Source organism: Miscanthus floridulus, chromosome 5 (genome assembly GCF_019320115.1).
Source record: "Miscanthus floridulus cultivar M001 chromosome 5, ASM1932011v1, whole genome shotgun sequence".
In the NCBI taxonomy this organism is placed as follows: domain Eukaryota; kingdom Viridiplantae; phylum Streptophyta; class Magnoliopsida; order Poales; family Poaceae; genus Miscanthus; species Miscanthus floridulus.
Genome location: NC_089584.1, coordinates 75029613 through 75040990, shown reverse-complemented (window position 1 = coordinate 75040990; position 11378 = coordinate 75029613).

The following is an 11378-nucleotide window of genomic DNA, read 5'->3' as shown; positions in this document are numbered from 1 at the left end:
TGCTTGGGAGGAACCACCGGTTCCTCTCGTAAACTCTCCCGTAAGACTAAAGGGTAGTTTAGTATTTTTTTTCTCTTATTCCAAACATATAGATACTCACGAACAGGAAGTAATTCGCCGGCGACGACCACCCTGCCGCCCCGTTAATTCGCCGGCGACGACCATAACATGCAGAACAAATCAAACCTGCCTCTTACTCGATGTCTGCCTCCGCCGCGCCGCCATCATCCCCAATTTTTTTCCCCAAACTTGGAACCCTAAATTCCGAACTGAGGCATGAATTGGCGGATTAATACCTGCTCCAGCATCAGTGACGGCGTGCCGCCGCTGCCAGGAGGCTCCCCTCCCGCGCACGCATCCGCACGCCATCGACATCCTCCTGTGCACGCCACCGTTGCAAGACCGAGGACCGGCCGGATGCAGTCTCCTCGGCGACCGAGGGCTTGGACGACTACAGCACCGATGCGCCTCCTGCTGCTGCGGATTGTGGTCCGGCGCCCTGGTGGCCTCCCGTCCCGGCGCAACGTCGTGGGAGAGTAGTCGTCGCGTCTCGTGTGTGCGTGGGAGAGGAGGAGTCGCGGTGCGCCAGGGAGCCGCGGGGCTTCCTCTGGCTGCGGGGCACGGGCACTGCGGCTGGGGGCGAACGGAGGGCGTGCGCCCGTGGGGGAGTAGCAGACACATTGAACGATGGCCGTCGGATTTGGTTGACTAAGGAGAGAGAATGCACTGTGAGATGATCTGGTGTCTTCATTTCGATGGTGTTATATTTTCCAGGTGTATCTATGGGTGTGGATGTAGCATAAGTTATGACTGTGGAGCAGGTATTTACTGTGTGGCTGTAGATTAATTCTAACTGGTGTATTGTAGGGGTAGAGAAAATGTTCCATGTCATGTTGGGAACCATCCATATACGGTTGCATGTTTGCATGCATGTGAGATCTAAATTATAGATATTTACATAAAATTTTGCTTAATTTCTATCTTTTTTAAAAAATATTTCTTCTATAACCTCTTATGAGGTAATATGTGATTATAGCCATCCAGACCCATAGTTCACAACCATTTCTTAGTACCGTAGCAAAACCTTTGATAATTGGTTTTTGCCACCACCTTTTCTACCTTCCTGCTGAAAAAAAAAACATGCTATATGGTTCCTCTTCTGCCACCACATTTTCCGCGGGACAAATATTAAAGTTCTAGAAAAGCAAGTCTTGTTGACAAGGCCAATTGGTACAATGTTTAGAATTAGAGAACACGATCGAGAAAATAGCTAGGGAGCACTGCACGCGAGAGTACCCACACATGCCTGGAACTCATGATTTTTTTTTTTTTTGCGAAGACGGCAAAAGCTTTGACGTAAATATTATTAGACGATAGAAAAAGAAACAAAACTATACAAGCAAAGCAAAAGCAAAACTATTTTACAACTTGGAAAACAGGACCTTAAACATCTATTCTACTTAGCCTAACAAAGAAAGCCTGCTCAGCAGAAAAACTGGGGACGAGAAGGAAAAGAAGCCTGCATCAACTCATCAATCAGCCGTTGTCTCCTGCTGAAACGTCGCCTCCATTGCCCTGCGGTATTGGTTTATATCATCTTTACACAAACCTGCTACCTGCCTTGGATCTAAAGCTCTTTGTTGGAAAGTAAACTCATGATATTTTAGGACACATAAACATTTAAAAGTTTTGCATTTGAATAGTTCACAAGAAAATGATAGGGATCTCATGATCATTCTCTGCGAATTTAGTAAAATTTGTGTATATATGAACAAAATCTGAAAATTCAATCGGCCGATGGTTTCTACGGCTTATAAGCCAGCTTATACTGATTTGTTGTGAGAGAAAAATACTATATCATGGCTGATAAGCCGGGCTGATAAGTTCAAGCGAACAACGGTATGTTTTGTGCAGTTTGAGAGTAAAAAAAAATACAATTTTTGGATTCAGCACATTTTGAGTAAAAATGATCTAAAATTCGGTTAACCTCGGTGGGTACGAGGTAACACGGTCCGTGAAGTTTTGGTCCTTGGCACCAGTGCTACCATCTTTCTCCCTTTCTGCTGTGCTTCGTCTTGTCTGCATATCCTGCAGCTGCAGATCAAAAGTTGTAGAAAAAGCAAGTCATGTTGACAACTTGACATGTAAATAGTCAAACGGCTACGGCAGATTTTTCTCGTTTAAAATATGAACCATGGCCAAACATGGCAGTAATTTGTTCCTGAACAGAAAAGGCAACATTTGGTACAATGTTTTGACTTTTGAATTAGAGAACACCAGCACCTTCAATATTTATGGTAGAACACATGAATATTGAAGGCAGGTGCTGCATTTGAATGGTTCATAGGAAAAAGACGGGTATTGGAGGAAACAAGGGGGCGGAGCGGTCCGGAGATTTCTTTGGCAAACATAGTGCGTTGGTCACTGGTCAGCGTTGTTCTGCTGGTCTCTGGCGCCGCTCGTTGCTGATGATTTCAGCAGGCCGAGATGGCGCGCGCCGTCTCGTGACATCCTGCCTGGCCAAAATTATGCCATGCAACATGCATCTCAATTCTCATCACGTCGTGCATCACTTTCTCAACTCGTGCAAAATGATTCAGAATGTTACAGCCATGGAGGTCAAAGGGCCGGCCCAGACGAGACGACAGTACACATACAACTTCCAAAAGGCAAAAGTTACTCTCAGCTTCGTCCAGTCCAGTCAAGGCTGCCGAGCCCGACGGACGGATTGACCGATTCACCCATGCCTTCAAACCCTGCTGAAGTTCTGTAGCATGTTCGCTTGGTCATAAATGATCGTAAATTTTCAGTTAGAATAGTATTTTTTCTCACACCAAACCAGCCAGTAGTAATAATTCACGATCGCATACGATCGTTTCAGCCCCAGCCAAACAAAAAAGGGTGTTTGGATCCAGAAAATAAAGTCCAGGAGGTGTCACATCGGATATCATATCTATTATCATATCGGGTGTTCGGATATTAATAATAAAACTAATTACAAAAGCCGTGACTAATTCATGAGATGAATCTATTAAGCCTAATTAATCTATCATTAACACATATTTACTGTAGCACTATATTATCAAATCATAGACTAATTAGGCTTAATAGATTCGTCTCATAAATTAGTCTCAATGTGTATATTTAGTTTTATAATTAGTCTATGTTTAATACTTTAAATAATGTCAAACATGTTTACTGTAGTCGACGTGATATGGATTAAATTTTAGAAGGCGGGAAGCACACACCCCCTAAGCACACACTGAGAACTCTTTACTCTTGCCTTGCTTGTTTTACCATACTGAAACTACATATGCTCGAATAATGCCTCTGCATTGCATGCATTATTACCATAAACATCTGACAACTGACGATAATACCGGTGATGAGTCTAGCTGAATCTTTACAACAATAAAGATACCGTAATAAGTGTTTTATGATCATCTAATGGATTATGCCAAAAACAAGCACTAGTAGAGAATAGACTTTCGGTTGGCTTTAGTCCCGATCATTTTTGGGACCGGGACTAAAGAAAAGATTAGTCCCGATTGGAGCTACCAACCGAGACTAAAGTCTCCTGCCCAATGGCTAGAGGCGTAGCTTTTGTAAGGAGAGCAAGAGGGGACCTTTAGTCCCGATTGGTGGCTCAAACCGGGACTAAAGGTCACCCTCCAGTCCCAGTTGGAGCTACCAGCCGTGACTAAACCTTTAATCTTGGTTGATGGCTCTAAATGGGACTAGACTATACAAGAAATCTGAGAATCTATGACAATTTTTTTGTGACGATGAGTCAATTCGTCAATAAGTCATTCTATTTTATGACGACTTTCAGGAGGAGAATAACTTTCTGACTAAAATTTTGTGTTCGTCATTAAGACGCAATAAAAATCGTCATAACCAAGAGAAGTAGTTTGTTTATGATGATCTATGTTCCGTCATAACATGCTACCTTAAAGTTGTCATAAATTATTGACAATATTAGTTTGTAATTTTATTTACCTATAAATTGGAAATTTGGTCCCATTGTCATTTGTATTTTAATGGGCTCTAGCTATTTTTGAAAAAACAAAAAAATCATCTTCATCTCACGTCATATAAAAAAGCTCTATATGTAAAGTTATTTTTGGAAAATAGAACAAAAAATTCATCTTCCTCTTAGGTCATATAAAAAAGATATAATTTTCATAAGGTAGAGCTAAAAGCTCTAGAAAATAAAATAAAAACAAGACAGTGACAAGATTTGAATCAGGATATCAACATGTAATTATTTTCTATGCAAGTTATTATATATATTTATTTTCTACCAGGTAAAGATAGCCCAAGTCAACAGGTAGGCTCGTGTCCACGCGGGGGCAGTAGAGTAGGCCTGCGCACACAAATTGACCCCAGTAGGCCTACGCACACAATTCACAAAAAATCCAAAATAAACCTCACCACTCAAGAATCGAACCATGAACCTCACACCTAACCACCAACAACTTTGACTAAAACAAAAGTTATATATCTCTCATATTTTAAAATTTGAATTTTAAATTGTTCAAACAAAAGTTATAAATCTGGATGAATTTTATAACTTCGTTGTTGGTGACCTTTTTGTTTGAAATCATTTGCTGTCGACGAAATATGGTCAGCAGTCTACCTAGGGGTATGTCTAAGGTAGTAGATTATCGGCAGACAGATGCACAAGCTACAAACAAGATGGTGACCAGGGGCATGTACTCTATCCACTTGGAGAATTTGTCGATCAGCACAAAGACGCATGTAAATTTCCCAGGGGCCGGTTTGAAAGGCCCGATCATTTCCAGTCCCCAGCATGCGAAGGGCCAAGAGGCTGGTATAGTCTGAATCTCATGTGCTAGTACGTGGATTCTCTTGGCAAAGAACTGATAACCTTCACAGTGGCGGACTAGCTTCTCGGCGTCGGCTACGGCTGACGGCCAATAGAAACCTGCTCGAAAAGCCTTGTCAACTAGCGTTCTCGAGGCCACGTGGTTGCCGCAGGAGTCAGAGTGGATTTTGTCCAGGAGATGTTCACCATCCTCCTGGGTTATACACTTCATCAAGATTTCCACCTTCATGTTCTTGCGCCACAATTTGCCATCAACAAGCAGATACTGCTTACTGTGACGCATCAGGCATTCGTTTTCTGTCCAATCGGTGTAACCGCTACCATTTGTTAGGTACTTGATGAAAGGTACTCTCCAGTCAGTCTCCTTAGTGGTTAGAGGTGGTTTGGTGGTGTTTGACGTTGGAACCGTAGCCACCAATAGCTGGTCTAGAGGCTTGTCGACCGTGGGATCTTCTTCTTTGATGGAGGGCGTGAGCAGGTCTTGAACAAATACGCCATGTGGGACTTTGGCTCGGGATGATCCTAACTTTGACAGCGCATCTGCTGCTTGATTTTTGTCCCGGACCACATGTGTGTACTCGATGCCATAGAACTTGCCTTCCAGCTTTCTGATCGATTTGCAGTATGCGTCCATCTTTTTGCTGGTCATATCCCAGTCCTTATTGAGTTGGTTGATGACCAGAGCCGAGTCTCCGTAGACATAGAGACGTTTGACACTGAGCTCAACCGCAATGCGCAGACCGTGTAGGCATGCTTCGTACTCGGCGGTGTTATTAGACGCCGGGAAATAAATCCGGAGGACATATCGGAGCTGCTCCTTAGATGGTGATACGAAAAGGACTCCTGCTCCTGCGCCGTCGATGTTGAGAGAGCCATTGAAGTACATCTTCCAATACTCGACGGGCCCCTGAGAGGCAGGTGTGCTTAAGTCTATCCACTCGACGATAAAATCGACAAGTGCCTGAGACTTGATTGTAGTACGGCTTGCAAATTCCAAGGAGAAAGGGCATAGCTCCATTGCCCATTTGACGATGTGCCCGTTTGTATCCTTGTTGCGAATGATGTCTCCCAGAGGGTACTCAGTCATGACCACCACGCGATATCCATTGAAGTAGTGTTTCAACTTTCGGGATGTGATTAGTATGGCGTAGATCAATTTCTGAATCTATGGGTACCTGGTCTTGGATTCATTGAGCACCTCACTGACAAAATAAATTGGTCGCTGTACCTTGTAGATGTGGTCGGGCTCGTCGCGCTCGACCACCATGGCAGTGGAGACCACTTGATTAGTTGCCGCAATGTAAAGGAGGGTTTCGTCTTCTCTGGGAGCAGTGAGGACCAAAGCTGATGTAAGGAATTGTTTTAGCTGTGCAAAGGCAGCGTCTGCTTCCTCTGACCACTCAAACTTCTCGGATGCTTTGAGTAGCTTGAAAAACGGTAGTCCTTTTTTGCCTAATCTTGATATGAAACGACTGAGGGCAGCCATGCATCCGGTAAGCTTCTTAACATCCTTCACCTTTTTGGTGGCTTCATGTCCAAGAAAGCTTTTACCTTCTCTGGGTTAGGGCGTATGCCGTCGTGACTAACGACGTTGCCGAGCAATATACCAGATGGAACACCAAAGATACACTTCTTTGGGTTTAATTTCCATTGGAATGTGTTAAGAGCTGCAAAGGTACGTTCGAGGTTGTCGACAAGGGTGTATGCTTCCTTGGTTTTAACAACTACATCGTCAACATAAGCCTCGACAAGGTCGTCTTTTATCTCATCTTTGAGGTAGGCCTGTATGGCGCATTGGTAGGTAGCCCCAGCATTCTTGAGCCCGAATGACATGGTCGTGTAGCAGTAGGCGTCGAAGGGCGTGATGAAGGATGTCTTGATCTGGTCGTCCTTTTTGAGAGTGATCTGGTGATAACCAGAGTAGCAATCAAGAAAGGAAAGCAACTCGCAACCGGCAGTTGAATCTACGACCTCATCTATGCGAGGTAAGCCAAAGGGGTCTTTAGGGCAGTGTTTGTTGAGATCAGTGTAGTCAACGCACATTCTCCATTCATTATTCTTTTTGCGTACAAGAACTGGGTTGGCTAACCACTCCGGATGATACACTTTTTTGATAAATCTGGCTACCAAAAGCCGTGTAACTTCTACTCTAATAGCCTCCTTTTTATCGTGAGCGAACCGTCGTAGCTTCTGCTTGATAGGTTTGGCCTTGCCATCGACATTTAAGGAGTGTTCGATCAAGTTCCAAGGTACACCGGGCATGTCAGCGGGTTTCCATGCGAACACACTCACGTTGCTCCTCAAGAACCTGACGAGCGCGTCTTCCTATTTAGGATCCAGGTTGGCCCCAATAAGGGCCATTTTGCTGGGATCACCGTCGACCAGCTGGATCACTTTGTGCTCTTTGGACATGATGTTCTTGCATGGGCCTCGAGCTCTGGGATCTCCAGGTGGTCAGCTGGGGTCTTCTTGGCATCGAGCGTGGTCTCGGCCATGCGAATAGAGAGGTCATGGGCCTCTGCTATTTTGAAGCTGTCATCCTTGCAGGTGTAAGCTGTGTATATGTTGCCCCTGAGAGTTAGAACCCCCTTCTTAGTAGGCATCTTGAGCACCAGATACCTATAGTGAGGTATGGCCACAAACTTGGTGAGCGCTGGTCAACCAAGGATAGCATGGTAGGTGCCTTCGAAGTTAGCGACCACGAAGTTGACGTAGTCGGTGCGGAAGTGGTCTGGGGTACCAAATTGCACAGGTAGCGTGATCTGCCCAAGAGGTGTGGAGCTCTGTCCGGGGAGAACACCCTAGAACTGTGCCTCATATGGCTTGAGATCAGCCTAGGTTATCTTCAGGGCTGGCAAACTGTTCTTGAACAGTATATCGATGGAACTGCCACCGTCAATCAGCACTCTATCGAACTGAACCTTATTGATACAAGGATCGAGAACCAGAGGAAAACGCTCTAGCTCAAGTATTGTAGCCCATTGGTCCTTTTTGCTGAAGGAGATCTCATGGTGAGACCAAGGAGGGAGCCGCGGATCGGCGATAAGGTTGTCGGCGTTGGCCACGTTCAAGCAAGCATGGGCGAGCAGCTTGCATTCTCGTTTGGTCTCGATGGACACTTTGCCCCCAATGATGGTGTGGACGTGGTCGGTTGGCTTGACATACTTGTGACGGGGATCTGCGTCTTCATCATCATTGTCCTCATTATGCTGCTCCCCTGCGTCGTTAGGCTTGTCGGATATATCCGGAGCATGTTGGTGCATGTAGATAGATTTGAGAGCACGACAATTCTTCATGGTATGGTTTGACTTAGGATGGAGCTGGCAGGGTCCTTTCAATGCTTTGGCATAGTCTTCTTCCTAGTTGCGATGTCCGCCACCTTTTTTAACGGTGTTGACTTCGTCGTCATCTTCCCGAGCACGCTTGCCCCTGTAATAATCACGGCGATTACGCCGCTGATTACGCTGGTTGCGGTGGTCACGGGAATCGTTGTGCTGGTTGCGGCAATCAAAATTGTTGTTCCAACCACGGTTGCCGTGGTAGTCATCGCGGTGTGGGGGGTGGTCGGAGCGTGGAACCCTTGCTGCTTCTTCGACGATTATCTTTTTAGCATCATCGGCATCTGCATATTTTTTAGCAGTGGCTAGGAGCACTGTGACCGATTCAGGTCTTTTGCGGAGGAGCTTGTCCCTTAGGGCATCGTGGAAGCGGAGACCAATGATGAAAGCTTTGATTGCCTCATTGTCGGAGATTGACGGGACCTTGATGTGCATCTCTGAGAAGCATCGGACGTACTCATGCAGTGGCTCATCTTTGCGATCTCGAATCCGCTGTAGATCATATTTGTTGCCGGGTTGTTCGCAAGTAGCAATGAAGTTGTCGATGAATGCTTGCTTGAGCTCTTGCCAAGAATCAAAGTAGTTCACCAGCAAGCTGACCAGCCATTGGTGGCCTGCATGGCCGACGGCGACTGGGAAGTAATTAGACATGACGTGCTCGTCAGCCATGGCTAATCTACATGCGGTTTCGTAGAGCATGACCCATAACTCAGGGTTTTCCTTGCCGTTGTACTTCTAGAGTTTTTCGAGCTTGAAGTTTTTGGGCCATATGACTTGGCGAAGGTAAGGGGTAAACTGCTTCAAACCTAGAGGGCCATAGGTGGTATCATATTCCATACAGCGATAGCTTTCATGGGATGCACGATCATTGGCTCTTCGGTTAATGCGATCGCACAGATCGTGTTCTCCGATGTAATGGCGGAGATCGTTATTGCCATCATGGCAATCTTGATTGCCCCCTGGTTGACCCTGTGACCACGGTTATCACAGTGATTGTCGCGGTTGTCTTGGCGGTTGTCATCCCGGTAATCGCGGCGGATGTCGTCCTGACCACCATCGTGACCACCGTTTCCGCCTTGATGATTGTCTAATGGGTTGTTGTTGCACGAGCCACGTTGGTTGGGTGGCTATGAGCGACTTGAGTACTAGCGGCTGCAGCTTGATTCGACTGAGACGGACGGAGCTCGAGCTTGATTTGCAATCTCTGCGGTCTAGGCCATAGCAGCCATCAGGTAAGCTTATATATCATCACGAACTACCTGGATTTCTAGGGTATTGGGTAGTAGTTGCATTATCGCCATAGCAATAGCTATGTTGGCACTTGGAGTCCTGAAGACCTGCTTGTCCCCTACCCTATCAAAGGCATTGTTAAGATCATGTGGCTGGACCCTTATGCGTCGTGCCTCCTCTTCTGCCTTGGCTTCGGCTTGTCGGCGATTAAACCGATCAATATTGCATGCTAGCCTTTCTTGTTCTGTTTTGCAAACTGTCAGTGGCTCATCATTACTGACGACATTGATCAAGTCTCCTCGCCTTGGTGGGAAAGATGGGAATCGTGGGAAACCCGGGGAGTGGTCTGGGATATCCAGATCGTATTCAACTTCTTCATTGTCACGATGCTGGAGCTCAGTATGGACGGAGCCATTAGATGCGATGCCGGACAGGGAGCTTGAGCCACCCTCTTGAACTGTGTGGACCGATCCTTCTTGATACTCCTCAATCCGAACCATGTTGATGAAGTTGCGCATGCCATAGGGCTGAGCCTGGTAATTCTCCATCAAGGCTTCGCACTTGGAGAACCGGAGACCCATTGCGGGGGCTGATCGGCGATGAACAGAGCGCCCTTTAGGAGTAGACGTGACCACGAGATTTGTACCGAGTCATGCAGGATGACTGGCCCGAGCTGGTCGGGTAGATCTATTGTGGGTAGTGGTTACTTGTTCGGTAGGTTGATTTTGAATCGAATCTACCAGAGCTAGGATTTCAGCAAGCTAGGTGTCGACCCGATCGATGGAGTCGAGCAGGTCGGTGTTGTCGATCTGCCTCCCTTTGTAGTGAGGAAGCGGACGATGGGTTGTCGGTGTGGCCGAAGACGATGCAGGTGTAGCCGGAGCTAGATCCAACGTGGTCGGAGCCATAGCCGATGCCGGTGAAGCAGTGGTCGACGCAGATCGGATCCGCGCCTCCTCCATGGTCATGGCGATGAAGTTGTCGGAGCCAGTGGTTCAGGTGATCTGGCCGATGGTGAATGTGAGGCCGTTCGGCGTAGCCATGGATCCCGGGGATGATGACCATCTTGTTCTTCTGGGGAGCAGTATGCACACCCCCTACCTGGCGCGCCATTGTCGATGAAATATGGTCGCTAGGGGTATGCCCAAGGTAGTAGATTATCGGTAGGCAGATGCGCAAGCTACAAACAAGATGGTGATGCAAGGCAGACACGAGGTTTTATCTAGGTTCGGCCGCCGTGAAGGCGTAATACCTACGTCCTGCGTCTGATTGTATTGTTGTATGTCGATAAGAGATGTTTTTGAGAGAGGTCCCCTGCCCGCCTTATATAGTCTAGGGGGCAGGGTTATAGATCTGAAAACTAATCCTAACCAGTTATAATTTCCATAGGTGGTCGGATAAGGATCTCTATTCTAACCGACCAGGATCTTGCTTGATCTCCAAATCTGCCTTGATTCCTTGCGCGGGACTCCGAGCAGATTGGCCAGGCCGCACTTCGTCTTCTAGTGGGCCAGACCCCCTGGTCTAGGCCGGCCCAAGCCTAGCCGTAAGGGTATAGGAGTTAATACCCCCACATTTGCTATCCCTAAATATTCTTAATTATGTAAAAAATGAAAATAAAATAACTTCGTTGTGGCCCATATCAGCCCAGTCACCCACAGCCACTCGATTCATGATCTGATGGCTAAAAATGATCCCGATCAGAAAACCCTAGCATATAATAGTCTCCAGGGAATCCCCTTCGTTCCTCTCAAGGTTGTGCTCGAGCCTCATCGCGCCACCCTCCCTCCCTGGTCTCTCTCGCGATGCCTCTCCCTCTCTTCAGCCACAGACACGCCAAATCGGGCGCCGACGCACATCTCCGGCCAGGGGGTCGCCAGATCAGGTGTTGGCCCGCGTCACTAGCCGAGGGCACACCAGATCGAGCGGGCAACAGCGGTGGGTTGCTAGCGCTGCCGTGG